Here is an 18,770-nt window from a genome sequence, read left to right on the forward strand (position 1 = left end):
GAGCTTCCGTAAAGCTGAATGATGGTAGAGCCACATACCGGCAACGAGGATTCCTCTTCGGACTTCTTCTGTGACAGGTGCAAAGTCGTCGCGAAAACCTCCTCCAAATTCTTTTGCAAACCATCCCCCACATAAACAAACTAATACACACGCAATTACCGACATAAAACACATAAACAAAAACAGCACAGCCTGCCGGGTTCACTCCGCACCGAATTGAAGCCTCAGTTTCCATCGGTGGCCAACTCTGGCGGTGGTGAATCTACTTGGTTGCCTTCTTCTAGTGCAGCGATTCTCAACAGGGGTACCGGGGCTACTGATTTACATGGTAGGGGGTACCAACCTAGAAGAAGGTTGAGAATCGCTGTTCTAGTGCACCAAAATGGTGACGCAAAAATACACAAGATTCTCGCTACAAATCGTTCTTTCCGGTAAAACGACAACCTCCACTTTCCCCTCACTCACTACACATAAACAAACACAAATACATACGACTATCGACACATAATGCACCAAAAATGCACTTTTCCCGATTCACGAAACAAAAACCACAGCACCGGTTTGTTTTGATTCCTGTTTTGACATTTCGCCGTGTGCGAGTGTAAGCAGCAAGTGGGAGAAAAGCAAAAGAGAGAGCGTGTGCGCACAGTGAAAGCGTACTGTGAAAAAACATTGCGTATAAATTGAATTAATTATCAACATTGATATTTAAATTGAATCGATTTATGTATTGAGTTTTGCCCATTAATATTCATTTATATTAATGCCACAAAACTCAGTAACAATGTGTATTTTTATGGGACACCAGTCATATCTATTTTTGAAGTTTTTGTTAATAACTTTCAATCAATCTGTTATTAAAATGATGTACTGAAAGTCAACAATATTTTAAATGTAAAAATAATTAAAGAGGTTCATTAAATATTTAAATAAAATTTCACTTTATTTGATATTGCAAGTTACATAAATCATCAGTTTTTCAATGTAATATAAACAACTTTTTGTTGGAAAAAGTTACATTGACTTTAACATAATCTACTTCTACAAAAATCAATTTATAAACTTAAAAACGATTCGTGCCCAAATTCTTTAAAACACTGAAATAATAAAAGCAAATCAAATATTAAAGAAAGATGATGTTCTTTCTTCAGTTGAATTATTCGCTCAAAACCAAAATCTTTCTTTGAATTAAGTTTTTAAAGGTACTCCTCATCTCAGCTTAGGGCAACTACTATACCAATATAATACGGCAACAACGTTAAATAAAAATCTCTTCACGAGAACGTCTTTAAAAAATATTTAAACAATAATTCGCACAAAATATTCTAGTGACTTCCCAGAAAAAGATTTTCAAAGCCATCTGTGATCAATATATCTTGGTGAAAATTCAATTAATATAAAATTTATGACTACATTGATTTGGTTTGAAAAATATATTTGCAAAATTAACAAAATGAAGTTCGAACAGTGATAGGTTCACCTTAAAATAATATTTTCGTACATACCTGGTTAATCCTCTTCCAATCCATCCAACCAAAGCATGATTGCATCGCAGCTAATTTGTCTAATTAAACAAAATGCCAGAAGCTGAATGTCCCGAAACATGTCCAGGTTGTGGTCCTGTTGAAGAAAACAAAACACAAAGTATCAATTCTCAAACAGAATGTCCAGGGTTTTTTATCAAATAATCCAACATGATATTTAAAGAATAGAAAAGGAAAGCAAATAATACTTATCTGAGTCAAAAATCGTTGAAATACTTCTTCCTACTAAGTATTTAGAAGCAGCATGTACCATCGATTCAGATGAACTCCACTCTCCACCTTCACCGGGAAACTGCTCGCGAGTCGCCCAATAGATTACCTCCTCCGAAATAACCAGAGAAAGGTTCTTCCTTCTGTCACGGACACCCCTAAGGATAGAAGCAATGTCACATTGTCACGTCCCTGCCCTGCCACACACTCACAATAATCAATTAAAACGTAAACAAACCCCTAAGCACAGTCACATGAACAATCGCAGGTCGCAGCCAGCACCGCGTTTGTCAGTTTTCTCTCGCTCACCTCCGGAAACACCAAGAAAGTTTCATCCAGTTGTAATCACCCGTTCACCATGAATGCGTTAAACGTAAACAAACACACACGCAATCGCGAATTCGCGAAAACAATGTTCCCCCACAAATCAGGATTCCAATCACGCGACACCAAAACAAAACAAACTTAACCAGCGGTGTTTTCCTTCACCGAGAACTCCTGTCCTGTCAAATTCACCGAAATAGTTCCGGCGTTGATCCGTGTCAAGACAGCACCTGCAGGAGGAGGAGGAGGAAAGAGGCCAAGTGACATTGAGGGCAAGAGGATTCCTCTTCTGGGGTCAGCTGCTTGGCCTGAACATTCCTTGCATCCGCCTACACTGAGCGGAACTTTTTCTTCGCCCCAGCCACCAAAACAGAAGCAATCACTTAACCACAACATATCGCGGCTCCCAAACGCCACGGACCGAACGAACACACACTCCCTCGGTCACAGAACGTACTCCCAACCCGCGGCGATTCGCGGACTACAATTTATCCGCGGAAAACTACTGCGCGAAAACGTAAACAAACCAGCCCGCCACGAACGCAAAAGCTGTCTGTCTGCCGATTGCCGATTCCTGTCACGACATGTCTCGCGCGTTGCGTGCGAGCAGTGAACGAAAGAAGAGAGAAGAGAGAGAGCGAGCGCGTGGGCTCATTTTGCGCTTTGCGATGAAATTTTATGTGCGTTAAAATACTTTTAATGTGATTAGTTTAACTAGTGTATTTAAAGTAAATTAAAGTGAAAAAAACTCTAAAAATTTCCATTAACAAAAGTGGCATTTTGCGGAGGAGTAATTGGACATTCGAAATTCTGCTAAGTCCAGCGAAAACAAGATAAAACTAGAAAATATCATCTCATGATGGAGAGGTCGATTTTTTCTAAGTCCCTAAATAATTTGGCTTTTGAAATTTTCTAAGTCCAGCGAAAACTTGATCAAACATCAAAATATCATCTCATGATAGACGGGTCGAAATTTTTTCAAAGTCCCAAATAAATTAATTTTCGAAATTCTGCTAAGTCCAAAAATATCAAATAGAAATGAAAATAAAACATTTTGTGATACACTGTCTAGAAACATAAAAAGTATCATGAATTTCTGCGGCCAATTTTTTAGTTTTTGGAACAAACAAAAAACATGCCATGTTCACAAAAACAGCCCATGATATTTTTAAGTTCGTCCCATGATGCGACTTTCTGCCCGGGCCGGGTACCGGTAACTTGAAAAAAGGATGGAAGTAACCCTCAAAAAGGTTTTTTTTTTCTTTGGGATGACAGATAAAGGGTAGATAAAACCCTTTTTGAAGGGTACTTCTGATTTTGAGTGTAAGATGTAATTTTCTGATCGGGCCTCGCCCGGCCCGGGCAGAAAGTCGCATCTTAGGATGAACTTAAAAATATCATGGACTGTTTTTGTGAACATGGCATGATTTTTGTTTGTTCCAAAAACTAAAAAATTTGCCGCCGAAATTCATGATACTTTTTATGTTCCTAGACAGTGTATCATCAAATGTTTTATTTTCATTTCTATTTGATATTTTTGGACTTAGCAGAATTTCGAAAATTAATTTATTTGGGACTTTGAAAAAATTTCGACCCGTCTATCATGAGATGATATTTTGATGTTTGATCAAGTTTTCGCTGGACTTAGAAAAATTTCGAAAGCCAAATTATTTTGGGACTTAGAAAAAATCGACCTCTTCATCATGAGATGATATTTTCTAGTTTTATCTTGTTTTCGCTGGACTTAGCAAAATTTCCAATGTCCAATTATTTTGGGACTTAGAAAAAAAAATCGACCTGTCAATCATGAGATGATACAATTATTTTCCATCATGTTTTCGTTGGACTTAGCAAAATTTTCACTCCTCGGCAAAATGCCACTTTTGTTAATGGACATTTTTAGTGAGTTTTTTTTCACTTTAATTTACTTTAAATACACTAGTTAAACTAATCACATTAAAAAGTATTTTAACGCACATAAAATTTCATCGCAAAGCGTAAAATGAGCCGCGCGCGCTCACTCTCTCTTCTCTCTTCTTTCGTTCACTGCTCACACGCAACGCGCGAGACATGTCGTGACAGGAATCGGCAATCGGCAGACAGACAGCTTTTGCGTTCGTGGCGGGCTGGTTTGTTTACGTTTTCGCGCAGTAGTTTTCCGCGGATAAATTGTAGTCCGCGAATCGCCGCGGGTTGGGAGTACGTTCTGTGACCGAGGGAGTGTGTGTTCGTTCGGTCCGTGGCGTTTGGGAGCCGCGATATGTTGTGGTTAAGTGATTGCTTCTGTTTTGGTGGCTGGGGGCGAAGAAAAAGTTCCGCTCAGTGTAGGCGGATGCAAGGAATGTTCAGGCCAGAAGAGGAATCATCTTGCCCTCAATGTCACTTGGCCTCCTTCCTCCTCCTCCTCCTGCAGGTGCTGTCTTGACACGGATCAACGCCGGAACTATTTCGGTGAATTTGACAGGACACGGGAGTTCTCGGTGAAGGAAAACACAGCTGGTTAAGTTTGTTTTGGTTTTGGTGTCGCGTGATTGAAATCCTGGTTTGTGGGGGAACATTGTTTTCGCGAATGCGCGATTGTGTGCGTGTGTGTTCGTTTACGTTTGACGTATTCTTGGTGAACGGGTGATTACAACTGTATGAAACTTTCTTGGTGTTTCCGGAGGGTTGAGCGAGAGAAAAACTGACAAATCCGCGTTGGTGCTGGCTGCGGCCTGCGATTGTTCATGTGACTGTGCTTTGGGGTTTGTTTACGTTTTTAATTGATTATTGTGAGTGTGTGGCAGGGGCAGGGACGTGACAATGTGACATTGCTTCTATCCTTTAGGGGTGTCCGTGACAGAAGGAAGAACCTTTCTCTGGTTATTTCGGAGGATGTAATCTATTGGGCGACTCGCGAGCAGTTTCCCGGTGAAGGTGGAGAGTGGAGTCCATCTGAATCGATGGTACATGCTGGTTCTAAATACTTAGTAGGAAGAAGTATTTCAACGATTGTTTGACTCAGATAAGTATTATTTGCTTTCCTTTTCTATTTTTTTTATAATATCATGTCAAATTATTTGATAAAAAAAAACTCTGGACATTCTGTTTGAGAATTGATACTTTGTGTTTTGTTTTCTTTAACAGGACCACAACCTGGGCATGTTTCGGGACATTTAGGATCTGGCATTTTGTTTAATTAGACAAATTAGCTGCGATGCAATCGTGCTTTGGTTGGATGGATTTGAAGAGGATTAACCAGGTATGTACGAAAAATATTATTTTAAAGTGAACCTATCACTGTTCGAACTTCATTTTGTTACTTTTGCGAATATACATTTTTTCAAACTAAATCAATGTAGTCATAAATTTTATATTAATTGAATTTAAACACCAAGATTATTGTTATTGTTTTAATATTTTTTAAAGACGTTCTCGTAAAGAGATTTTTTTTAATTTCACGTTGTTGCAGTATTACATTGGTATAGTAGTTGTCCTAAGCTGAGATGAGGAGTACCTTTAGAAACTGTTTAATTCAAAGAAAGATTTTGGTTTTGAGCGAATAAATCAACTGAAGCAAGAACATCACCTTTCTTCAATATTTGATTTGCTTTTATTATTTCAGTGTTTTAAATAATTTGGGCATGAATCGTTTTTTATGTTTATAAATAGATTTTTTTAGAAGTAGATTATGTTAAAGTCAATGTAACTTTTTCCAACAAAAAGTTGTTTATATTACATTGAAAAACTGATGATCTATATAACTTGCAATATCAAATACAGTAGTTGTTCGGTAACTGGGCTGAGAACGTAGTCCAGTCACCGAATGTTGCTCGTTAACTGGGCTGAACAAAAAATAACGAGGGGACCACCGATGCATAATATTTTCCATATGAAATATAAAGACAAAAGTTATTCAAATTTATTTACAATGCTTACTTTTCATGTTTCTTTAATTGTAACTTGAAATTAAACAAAAGTTTGAAAAAAGTTTTATTATTTATTGAATATGATTTTTGCATCCATTAAACCCTCGGTCATTTTGGTTTGTTTTGATTTTTTGACGTTTGTCTGCTTTTTAACTGGGCTAAAAAGCAGCCCAGTTAAATAACGCCCAGTTACCGAACAACTACTATTAAGTGTAATTTTATTTAAATATTTAATGAACCTCTTTAAATATTTTTTACATTTAAAAATATTGTTGACTTTCAGTACACAGAAAAAAAATGATTAACCATTTTTATGGTTGTAGTACCTGAACTCAAAAGATCGTATGAAAAGTGGGATATTGAACTCAGAAAATCATGATTTTGGTAAGGGTGTAAGCCCAATGCACTGTTTACAAAAATAGTCAGAAGAAGTTTTTCATGTCAAAAACTGTCATCTGAAAACATAAAAGAACTATGAAAACAAGTGATATATTGGTGTTTTTTCTGAAAATATATAAATGTACTAGAGTCTAACTTATTTACATAAAATTATACTTATTGAACTCAGAAAATCATGTTTTTTTAGTAAGGGTGTACTCAGTTCAGATAGCGCGATGCACTTTTACTTAAAAAATAAGCCCTTTTAAGTTTTCTGTCGAAAAATACCATCTGAAAATAAAAATTTATCATAGGAAGTTGCGAATTATGGATTTGTAAGATTTCTTCACAAATCACAACTTTTCATGATACATTAATGTTTCTGGATGATATTTTTACGATCAGTTTTTTTCAGGCAAAAACCTGAACCTTTCTTGATTTTTTTATGTTTCTGGATGATATTTTTTCGCACCACTTTTTTCAGGAAAAAGCGGAATTGGCCATGATTATTTCATGTTCCTGGATGATATTTTTCGGTACCATGACATGATATTTTGAAGTTCAAAATGTCAACTTGGTTTGATATTTTTTGATGTTTCGTAGAGTAACTCATGTTACATTTTATGTTTCTACATCTCTTAAGTCAAGCGTTCTGGAAACATGTCATCTTCATGTTTTTGGCAACATGACAAGTTTACCGTAAGATGTAATTTTCTGATCGGGGGGCAGAAAGTTACATCTTCCTGAAAACTTGTCATGTTCAAAAACACAAACATGTCAAGTACCTGTTAACTTCCAGTTAAGAGTTAATCAAACATAAACGCGAACATAATTTACTCTACGCATATCAAAAAATTATCAACTTAAGTTCGTGTTGGAAACTTCAAATTATCATGCTATGGTGCGGAAAAATATCATCCATAAACATAAAATTATCCCGACCAGTTAATATTTTTTCCTGGAAAAATATGGGGCGAAAAATATCATACAAAAACATAATAGTATCATAATAAGTTGTGATGTTTCCAGATATTTTTTTTTCTGTAATAATTTGGTTGCTTTAGAAAGCGTAATACACAGTAAGAAAATATAAGTTTTATATAGACTGTTTTTCAATTGTATTTTAATAAAACAAATTAATTTAATGATATAATGTGATTTTCTAGTAAAATTTACTTTTATTAAATAAGCCTAAAATTAAAAACTATAGCAAACAATCTGCTGGAAGACTAAACATAATGACAATCTATATTTTTTTTAAATATTTGTATACAGTCATCCCTCATATTAGGAACAGTTTACAGATCGGCCAATATTCAAAAAATCATAGAAAATCGATAATTGAACATAATGATTCGCTTTTACCTTCATTTGCCGTATAATTCGAATTAATTCAAAGTTTAGTGTGAATAAGTAAGGCTGGTACACATTTTATTTAAAGTTTTTGTCACTCCTCCCTTCGAAGTTTGCCCGAAAAATCAGGGGGCAATAAAAAATTACCTCCAAAATTGCATACTACTAACAATATTAAAACAAATCAAACTTTTTGTAAAGCCAAGTCAAAGAAAAAGCTTCGAAAATCTGTACAATTGAACTAAACAAATCAATAATGCACTAATTTATTTGCATTGGCCGCTGAAAATTTTCCTGAAATTCTAGCAAACCTACTTGAAAGTGTAGAAATTTGTAAATATTGTCAAGGCGGAAGCGTTACAACTGGGCAACGTGGCTCGGTCTTATACAAACATTTAAATTTATAAAATTCCCAAACAAAAAAAAAATAAACAAAAATGTGGTCTTTAAAGGAAAGAATCAAAATAATATATGCAATCCTTATCAATAAATAATTAATTTTAAGAATTTTATATCAATCTGTCAAAAGTCAATAATGTGTATTCAAAATCAGCATAAATAACAGAATGAAAAACTGAACTTTGCTAAACAAACATTGAAATGTTTGAAAGAATTTCTAAACTGAAGTGATAGGTTCACTTTGAAATAATAATTCTCGTACATACCTTGTTAATCCTCTTCAAATGCATCCAGAGAGCATATGATTGCAGCACAATCCATTTTTGCAGCTGATTGGTCAAAGTAAACAAAATTCTAGAAGCCGAATGTCCAGAAAATGCCCGTTGGTAGATCTGTAAGAGAAAATAAAACACAAAGCATCAATTCTCAAACAAAATTTATGGAATAATTAAAAATTCAATAGTAACTTAGAAAAAGAAAACAAGCAATACTTATCTGAGTTTTAAAAATCGTCGAAAAATATTTGTCGGTTGACTAGAAGAACCAACATCTGTAGCCACTTCAGGTGGACTCATCTTCCTCCGTGAAACTGCTTGCGAGCCACACAATTATTCATCTCCTCCGGAATCACAAGAGGAAGGTTCAGAAACGTAAACAATCACACGCACACTCGCGAAAACACACGGACCAAATACGGTTCCTCCACAAATCGCGATTCTGATGACGCGACGACAAAAAACCAAAACAAATCGACACTGCTGTTTTCCTCCACCGAGAACTGTCAAATTCGCCAAAATCATTCCGACGTTGATCCGCGTCTTGATAGCACCTGCTGGAGGAGGAGGAGGAATGATGACCAGCGACATGCAGGCAGGAGGATTTCGATTCTGCGAACTGCGGCTTTGTCATACACCCGCTAACGTAACTTTTTCTTCTCCAACGAGCCACAAAAACATCAACTTTCACATAAATAACAACATTTCGCAACTCTCACATAAAACGACACCAACGAACGCACATTCCCACGACCAAAATACGCACTTACAACTCGCGGCGATTCGGGCTGTTGTTAATCTGTGGAAAACTACTGCACCAAAAACGTAAACAAACCCTTGTCCCTTGTCCTGGCGAATCCGCCAAAATCCTTTCCTCGTTAATCCACAGCAGCATCTTGGGCAAGAGAATTACTTTTCTGGTGCAGCGGCTTGGCCGAAACTTTCCTTGCACCCGTCAACACGGAGCGAAACTTTTTCTCCGCCCCCCAGCCACAAAAACACAAACAATCACTTAAACACAACATATCACGGTTCCCGAACGCCACGGAACGGACGAACACACACTCCCTCGGCCACAGAACGTACTCACAACCCGCGGCGATTCGCGGACTACAATTTATCCGTGGAAAACTACTGCGCGAAAACGTAAACAAACCAGCCCGCCACGAACGCAAAGCTGTCTGTCTGCCGATTGCCGATTCCTGTCACGGCATGTCTCGCGCGTTGCGTGCGAGCAGTGAACGAAAGAAGAGAGAAAAGAGAGAGTGAGCGAGCGCGTGGGCTCATTTTTGCGCTTTGCGATGAAATTTTATATGCGGTAAAATACTTTTTAATGTGATTAGTTTAACTAGTGTATTTAAAGTAAATTAAAGTGGAAAAAGTCAATAAAAATGTCCATTAACAAAACTGCCATTTTAGCTCAGTCCCGCTTGAAAAAAATTTAACCTTGTAAATCATCTCATAATCCCGGGTTTGCAAAAATAGTGTAGGAAAAGTGAAATTTTGTCGAGGAGTGAAAATTTTGCTAAGTCCAGCAAAAACAAGATAAAACAAAATAATATCATCTCATGATAAAGATTTCGAAATTTTTTCTAGGTTCCAAAATAATTTGGCTTTCGAAATTTTGCTAAGTCCAACAAAAACAAGATAAAACTAGAAAATATCATCTCATGATAAAGAGGTCGAAATTTTTTCTAGGTCCCAAAATAATTTGGCTTTCGAAATTCTGCTAAGTCCAGCAAAAACAAGATAAAACAAAATAATATCATCTCATGATAAAGATTTCGAATTATTTTCTAAGTCCCAAAATAATTTGGCTTGCGAAATTTTGCTAAGTCCAGTGAAAACATGATAAAACAAAATAATATCATCTCATGATAAAGAGGTCAATTTTTTTTCTAAGTCCCAAAATAATTCGGCTTTCGATTTTTTCTAAGTCCGGTAATATCATGAGAAAACGAAAATTTATCAACTGATGATAAAAGGTCTACAAACATAGAAAGGAACATAGATTTCGGCGCGCATTTTAAGAGTTTTTGGAACAAATATCAAACATGCCATGATATCAAAAACAACTCAAGTTATTTTTTTGTTCGTCCCATGATGCGACTTTCTGCCCGGGCGCATCATGGGACGAACAAAAAAATAACTTGAGTTGTTTTTGATATCATGGCATGTTTGATATTTGTTCCAAAAACTCTTAAAATGCGCGCCGAAATCTATGTTCCTTTCTATGTTTGTAGACCTTTTATCATCAGTTGATAAATTTTCATTTTCTCATAATATTACCGGACTTAGAAAAAAATCGAAAGCCGAATTATTTTGGAACTTAAAAAAAAAATTGACCTCTTTATCATGAGATGATATTATTTTGTTTTATCATGTTTTCACTGGACTTAGCAAAATTTCGAAAGCCAAATTATTTTGGGACTTAGAAAAATTCGAAATCTTTCATGAATGATATTATTTTGTTTTATCTTGTTTTTGCTGGAGAATTTCAGCCAAATTATTTAGGGACTTAGAAAAAATTCGACCTCTTTATCATGTGATGATATTTTCTAGTTTTATCTTGTTTTCATTGGACTTAGCAAAATTTTCACTCCTCGACAAAATTTCACTTTTCCTACACTTAGAATATTTTTGAAAACCCGGGATTATGAGATGATTTACAAGGTTAATTTTTTTTCAAGCGGGACTTAGCTAAAATGGCAGTTTTGTTGATGGACATTTTTATTGACTTTTTTCCACTTTAATTTACTTTAAATACACTAGATAAACTAATCACATTAAAAAGTATTTTACCGCATATAGCGGTTTACGCACTTCGGAAGAAATCGGTCAAGAAAAAATTCAAATGGGCAACAGCGGCAGAGTAAGCAAGCCAGAGAGGGTGAAGAAAAGCCCCAAGAAATCGCTTCCTCTCCTTTGTTCTGCTGTTCGTAAAGCTGTTTCTTGACCCCTTTCCTTCCGATCAGCGTACTAGCCTTATAAAATTTCATCGCAAAGCGCAAAAATGAGCCCACGCGCTCGCTCACTCTCTCTTTTTTCTCTTCTTTCGTTCACTGCTGGCACGCAACGCGCGCGACGAGTCGTGACAGAAATCGGCAATCGGCAGACAGACAGCTTTTGCGTTCGTGGCGGGCTGGTTTGTTTACGTTTTCGCGCAGTAGTTTTCCACGGATAAATTGTAGTCCGCGAATCGCCGCGGGTTGTGAGTACGTTCTGTGGCCGAGGGAGTGTGTGTTCGTCCGTTCCGTGGCGTTCGGGAGCCGTGATATGTTGTGTTTAAGTGATTGTTTGTGTTTTTGTGGCTGGGGGGTGAAGAGAAAGTTTGACGGGTGCAAGGAAAGTTTCGGCCAAGCCGCTGCACCAGAAAAGTAATTCTCTTGCCCAAGATGCTGCTGTGGATTAACGAGGAAAGGATTTTGGCTTATTCGCCAGGACAAGGGACAAGGGTTTGTTTACGTTTTTGGTGCAGTAGTTTTCCACAGATTAACAACAGCCCGCGAATCGCCGCGGGTTGTAATTGCGTATTTTGGCCGTGGGAATTTGCGTTCGTTGGTGTCGTTTTATGTGAGAGTTGCGAAATGTTGTTATTTATGTGAAAGTTGATGTTTTTGTGGCTCGTTGGAGAAGAAAAAGTTACGTTAGCGGGTGTATGACAAAGCCGCAGTTCGCAGAATCGAAATCCTCCTGCCTGCATGTCGCTGGTCATCATTCCTCCTCCTCCTCCAGCAGGTGCTATCAAGACGCGGATCAACGTCGGAATGATTTTGGCGAATTTGACAGTTCTCGGTGGAGGAAAACAGCAGTTTCGATTTGTTTTGGTTTTTTGTCGTCGCGTCATCAGAATCGCGATTTGTGGAGGAAACGTATTTGGTCCGTGTGTTTTCGCGAGTGTGCGTGTGATTGTTTACGTTTCTGAACCTTCCTCTTGTGATTCCGGAGGAGATGAATAATTGTGTGGCTCGCAAGCAGTTTCACGGAGGAAGATGAGTCCACCTGAAGTGGCTACAGATGTTGGTTCTTCTAGTCAACCGACAAATATTTTTCGACGATTTTTAAAACCTCAGAAAAGTATTGCTTGTTTTCTTTTTCTTTGTTTACTATTGAATTTGTAATTATTCCATAAATTTTGTTTGAGAGTTGATGCTTTGTGTTTTATTTTCTCTTACAGATCTACCAACGGGCATTTTCTGGACATTCGGCTTCTAGAATTTTGTTTACTTTGACCAATCAGCTGCAAAAATGGATTGTGCTGCAATCATATGCTCTCTGGATGCATTTGAAGAGGATTAAAAAGGTAAGTACGAGAATTATTATTTCAAAGTGAACCTATCACTTCAGTTTAGAAATTCTTTCAAACATTTCAATGTTTGTTTAGCAAAGTTCAGTTTTTCATTCTGTTATTTATGCTGATTTTGAATACACATTATTGACTTTTGACAGATTGATATAAAATTCTGAAAATAAATTATTTATTGATAAGGATTGCATATATTTTTTAGATTCTTTCCTTTAAAGACCATATTTTTGTTTATTTTTTTTTTGTTTGGGAATTTTATAAATTTAAATGTATAAGACCGAGCCACGTTGCCCAGTTGTAACGCTTCCGCCTTGACAATATTTACAAATTTCTACACTTTCAAATAGGTTTGCTAGAATTTCAGGAAAATTTTCAGCGGCTAATGCAAATAAATTGGTGCATTATTGATTTGTTTAGTTCAATTGTACAGATTTTCGAAGCTTTTTCTTTGACTTGGCTTTACAAAAAGTTTGATTTGTTTTAATATTGTTAGTAGTATGCAATTTTGGATGTAATTTTTATTGCCCCTGATTTTTCGGGCAAACTTCGAAGGAGGAGTGACAAAACTTTAAATAAAATGTGTACCAGCCTTACTTATTCACACTAAACTTTGAATATTAATTCGAATTATACGGCAAATGAAGGTAAAGCGAATCATTATGTTCAATTATCGATTTTCTATGATTTTTGAATATTGGCCGATCTGTAAACTGTTCCGAATATGAGGGATGACTGTATAAAAATATTTTTAAAAATTTAGATTGTCATTATGTTTAGTCTTCCAGCAGATTGTTTGCTATAGTTTTTAATATTAGGTTTATTTAATAAAAATAAATTTTACTAGAAAATCACATTATATCATTAAATTAATTTGTTTTATTAAAATACAATTGAAAAACAGTCTATATAAAACTTATATTTTCTTACTGTGAATTACGCTTTCTAAAACAACCAAATTATTACAGAAAAAAATATCTGGAAACATCACAACTTGTTATAACCCGAGCAGACGGAAATAACTTGGGAAGGTCAATTTTTGATATTGTGAGAAGATCAAAATCCGTTATTGGGATGATCGGATTAGTTGTTAAAATAACAAATTTCCATAACAAAGATTTGTTCGAAAAATAACTTAAATTGTTATTGCTCTGTTATTGCAATAACATACTAATAACATAGAATCCAGAACAATAGAATAACAAGGTTAGTTATTCTGAGCGGTGGATGGGGAGCACCCAAATAACAAAAACTGTTATTTTTATGGATTGATTGCATAACAAAAAGTGTTATTATTTTTTCACATGGAAAGTTCAGGCGTGATCAGACAAATCTCGTCAAAAAAAATGCCACCGGGGACGACTGGGATAGAACAAAGGCCAACTGGGGTGAGAGGGCACCACGTTCAACGCTACACCACTGGACCCGGCAAAGCATAAACAAGTTTTCAACGGCTTATTTTTTATGTATAGGTCAATTGATCATAATTACAGAATATTCAAATTGCTTGGTTTAATTTGTTAAAATTTATCGAATTTTGAAAAGCATCTCCATTAATCTACATTAAGCATAACATTCTAGGAGTCCAATTGATTGGAAGAATAAAAGTGATATGTTCACTTTGACATATTTTCTAAACATACCTTACACTGCCGTTCCTGCTTACTGTTTTTGTATGGAAATGATCTAAAAAGTAAAAAATAATTGTTAATTTGTAAGCAATTTTTTTAATTATTGAATTAAGTTTAACCTTCAGATGAATAAATTCAGATGTATCTCCAACGTTGTACATTGGTCGGTGATTTTGTACTGCGAAATGAGAAAAAGAAACACAAAGTATCAATTCAATCAGAAAATTATGGGTTTAGTGATTTGACTTGTTTACTTTGTAGCTTTGCTAAAGTTTAGAAAAATGCATATTTTCCTACTTCAAATTTGGCTACGTTTTTGGATATATTTATAGTCAGCATAAAAATGCAGTAATTTTTACTAAAACAAAAGCAAATTTAATAGCGAACTGCTCAGAATAACCTCCAGATTAGAGAATAAAAACGATAGAAAATCTTGACAGCAGAGAGTTAAACTCGTAGTAAATTTCCACTAGGGCGTAACCTTGACTGTAAAGAGCTGCCTAGCCCATTCTTAAACGGTCACTCGAGCAAGTGGGATTTTTTTTTTCAAACTTAACATAACCAAACCTTTCGCCACCTCAGCTAACGTCAAATCAGTACAAATTGCTGCCGAATCTTTTTTCCTATCTCTCCCTGAAAAGATCCGGTAGCAATTTTGTATGGTTTGACGTTCGCTGAGGGTGCCAAAAAAGGTAAACAATTCACTTCGTGTATCAACCAATAGACTGTTTGTTTACATTCAAGGTTTCGCCCTTTTTAAAAGTTACTACGAAAATAAAGGGATTAAAAACATCATACTTATCTGACTGAAAATAGCAAATTCTTAACCGGGTTTCAACCTAACAACGCCAATTTGGGATCCGCAACAAGCGCCGCTTACGTCAAAAAGTAGAAAATAGTTCCCACCGAACATTTTGTTTCCTGCTGGCACGGAGTTCCGAAATCTTCAGATGATGCTGGCCAGGTGCGTTACGCAGCTTCGCAACTGCACTCCGGATTGCTGGATCCCGGTGCTGTGAATAAAGAAAATTTAAGTGTTGATTGTACGGATAGATCGATCGGCACCACGTTCATTAAAAGCAAGAGGAGACTGAGTACTTTGATGGAGATTGGACAAAATTTATTTAATAAACATGAAATTACCTGCTGGCTGCGTCACTCTTCCTCCGCGAAACGAACCTGTCACCAGCAAAACAGCTGTCGACGCCAAAACTTCTAACTGCGTCGCGATTTTCAACTCGCAAAAACACATTCAATTCGCGAAAACTCTAACCAAAACAAAACACACGGTTTGTTTTTCCGACGCTCAGTTTTTTTCTCCGTCAACTAAAATCACCTTCGCGGCGCAGTGATGCTCCGATCGAAACGGAATCTTCCTCGGAATTCCCCGTAAGCAGATTCGGAATCACGAAGGCAAACGCGGATCACAAAAAACAAAAAGTTTTCTTCTTATTTCCAGCAACTTCACGCACAAAAACACGAAAGCACTAGCGACTACCATCCACCGCAACTGATCGCAACGAAACAAACAATCAAAACAAAAGCGCAAACTCAGCGCCTGCTGCGACGGCTGCGACCGACCGACCTCTCAATGTTTTGACAGGAGAGGGAGCGTCCACAAATGACGCATGCGCTTTTAGTTTATACAAAAATTAAGATTTAATGTTTTAAATTCAATATCGTTAAATTTGTTCAACTCTTTACCCTGATAAAAAGGTTAGTTAAACTTATCGTAGCCAAATAAAATTATAATTACAACTAAATCTCGCGCATTCCAATACACGTTTAAAGAATGTGTTTATAAGATGATGATCCCAATGTTTACATTGTGAATCGGAAGTTATCAAAACCGCAGAATAAGTTCTCTAGTTTTGCTCGTTATTTGCATAATATGTTTGTTTATCATAATAATTATTTATGCTAGAATGTTAGGTACGTCATTTGCGACAGAACCTACTGGTCGATTTGAAGCTGAATCGATTAAATAGATCAGTGCAATATCGCATGCAAGTAAAGTGCATTGTAAGTTGCATGCCACCAAGGTGGCGTTCTTTTATTACGTGACGCGGGAACAGGAACAAAGTTTGCCCGAGCAGACGGAAATAACTCGGGAAGGTCAGTTTTTGATATTGTGAGAAGATCAAAATCCGTTATTGGGATGATCGGATTAGTTGTTAAAATAACAAATTTCAATAACAAAGATTTGTTCGAAAAATAACTCAAATTGTTATTGCTCCGTTATTTCAATAACATACTAATAACATAGAATCCAGAACAATAGAATAACAAGGTTAGTTATTCTGAGCGATGATGGGGAGCACCTAAATAACAAAAAATGTTATTTATATGGATTGATTGCATAACAAAAAGTGTTATTATTTTATGATATGGAAAGCTACCCAAGCAGAATTTTGTAAATTATAAATAACAGAATTAATGAAGCATAACATTGTAACTCAGGCTGTTAAAAATATGAGTCATATAAGAGTTGTAATAACATAATCGTATAACAGAAATTAATCCAGGAGAAACAAAAAAAACAGATTCTGATAAAAAAAAATAACAGAATTATAACAGAGTGAAAATAACTAAAAAATCATAAATAAAATTGATTGTGATTACCAAATTTTATTGTTGTTATCAAAATATGTTCTGAAATAGTAGTTTATGCAACAAGTGGCAAAAAGAGGATTTTTTCAGCACGAGTCGTACATTTATCCAACGAGGTTCACCGAGTCCTAACCTGGTCCCAGTACCGAAAAGGACCTGATAAAATTAATTTTATGAAAAGAACATTTTTTAAACGTTTCTTAAAAGTTTTCCAAGATCTAAAATTTGAAAAAAAAAATCAAAGAAGAAAACGCAAAAGACCCGAAATAATGATCCCCCAACTGGCGCCAAACCCGTAAATAACGCTCCCTCAATAAGTGCTCTAGCACTGCTTACGCCAATATTCTTAGTTATGTGTACACATTTTATTAAAGTATTTTTGAATGTTTATTCTCTATATATTTTTCACCAACATTTTGCGAAATTTACGTTTTTTAAACATATATTGCGTTTTTCGAAAATTTTGATAGCAAATAATGTTTGTTATCTTCAATTGTAATTGCTGTACTGTCCATGTTCGCATAAATGTCCCAAATGCAAAAACAGCTAGCCGAGGAAACGCAAGGCAAATTTGTCACACACAAAAGTCTACTTGTTAACTGAACTTCTTCCAGTTTCCTAGAACAAAGTATTGCAGATTTTCGATTTTTGAAAGACCATACGATCCTTAATCCTAAAGTGCATCCTTAACCCTAAAGTGAAAATCAGTTATTAAAATTTACAATTTACTTTTGTAGGAATTGTACGGTCATCAAAGTTGTTTTAAGTTTCAATCAGACATTTCAAGTGATAGCTACACTTTGAAAGTTTATTTTTGAAACATACCTTTCTATTAACTCGTCTTCAGATCCATCCACACGAGTACTTCTGTTCACTTGAATTTTAGTGTTTTGCAGCAGCTTTCATCTAAAAAATAATAATTAATTACCTTTTTATTCAACTTTGTCAAATTCAACTAAAATTTACCATGCAAATGTAATGATGATTCTATGCACCTTTAAATTCCAGGATGAAGTCATGAGTCTATGGAAAAGGCATTACAAAGTATCAATTCAAAAACAACATTGTCAGCAATTAAAAAACTTTGTCACAAATTTTCAATTTAAATAAATCAATAATTTAATTCTTGACTTTTTTGACAATTCCTATGTAACAAATGTAAACATTGTGTTGACCGTCGGAATAAGCAGAATAAACTCAATGTTTACATTTGATTATTGGACCTTACAATAAAATGTCCAGGATTGTAAATCAATTTAAGCTGATCCAGCTTTCAACAAATCGTCGCCTGTGTGCTGTCTTGTGACACGTCCTATCTTTTTACAGCAGACGTGTCACAAGATAGCACACAAGGGAGGAGGAGGAGGAGGAGGAGGAGGAGGAGGAGGAGGAGGAGGAGGAGGAGGAGGAGGAGGAGGAGGAGGAGGATGTGAAGCTACTTTGCCGCGGGCGTACTTGTCCAGTTGCGGAGATTCCGGCTCTTCAGAAAAAGCAGGAAGAGTCTCCGGTGGTGACTGCGATGATTCCGCAGAATCACCCTTTCAACCACTTTCTTGGACCGCGATTTTTCACGCAAACACTGACTCGCCGGCTGGAACAAAATCAAAACACTTCGCCTGCTTTTCCACCCACTTGAGGCACCTAATGCATAGAAAAACACAAGAAAGCAATCTCGACTACCACCCAACGCAACGAAACAAACGATCACAACAAAGAGCAAACTCAGCGCCTGCCGCGATCGCGCAAGATTTGACAGGCAGGGAGCGTTCACAAATAACGTAGTCGTTAAAACTTTCTGCAAAATAAAAAATATGTGTAAATAAGTATAAATCTTG

At 36.2% G+C, this 18,770-nt stretch overlaps 1 long non-coding RNA gene across 1 annotated transcript in view; it reads right to left on the reverse strand.

Moving 5' to 3' along the window:
* The window catches only part of LOC119770214, a 65,665-nt gene extending 47,705 nt beyond the window's left edge, over positions 1-17,960 (reverse strand). Inside the window, exons 1-2 of the long non-coding RNA XR_005278719.1 lie at positions 17,902-17,960; positions 17,761-17,841 (exon numbers count right to left, since the gene is read on the reverse strand). This is a non-coding gene — a long non-coding RNA (uncharacterized LOC119770214). The remainder of the gene's footprint in view (positions 1-17,760; positions 17,842-17,901) is intronic.
* Between the last annotated feature and the right edge of the window lie 810 nt (positions 17,961-18,770).

This window comes from Culex quinquefasciatus, chromosome 3 (genome assembly GCF_015732765.1).
Source record: "Culex quinquefasciatus strain JHB chromosome 3, VPISU_Cqui_1.0_pri_paternal, whole genome shotgun sequence".
In the NCBI taxonomy this organism is placed as follows: Eukaryota; Metazoa; Arthropoda; class Insecta; order Diptera; family Culicidae; genus Culex; species Culex quinquefasciatus.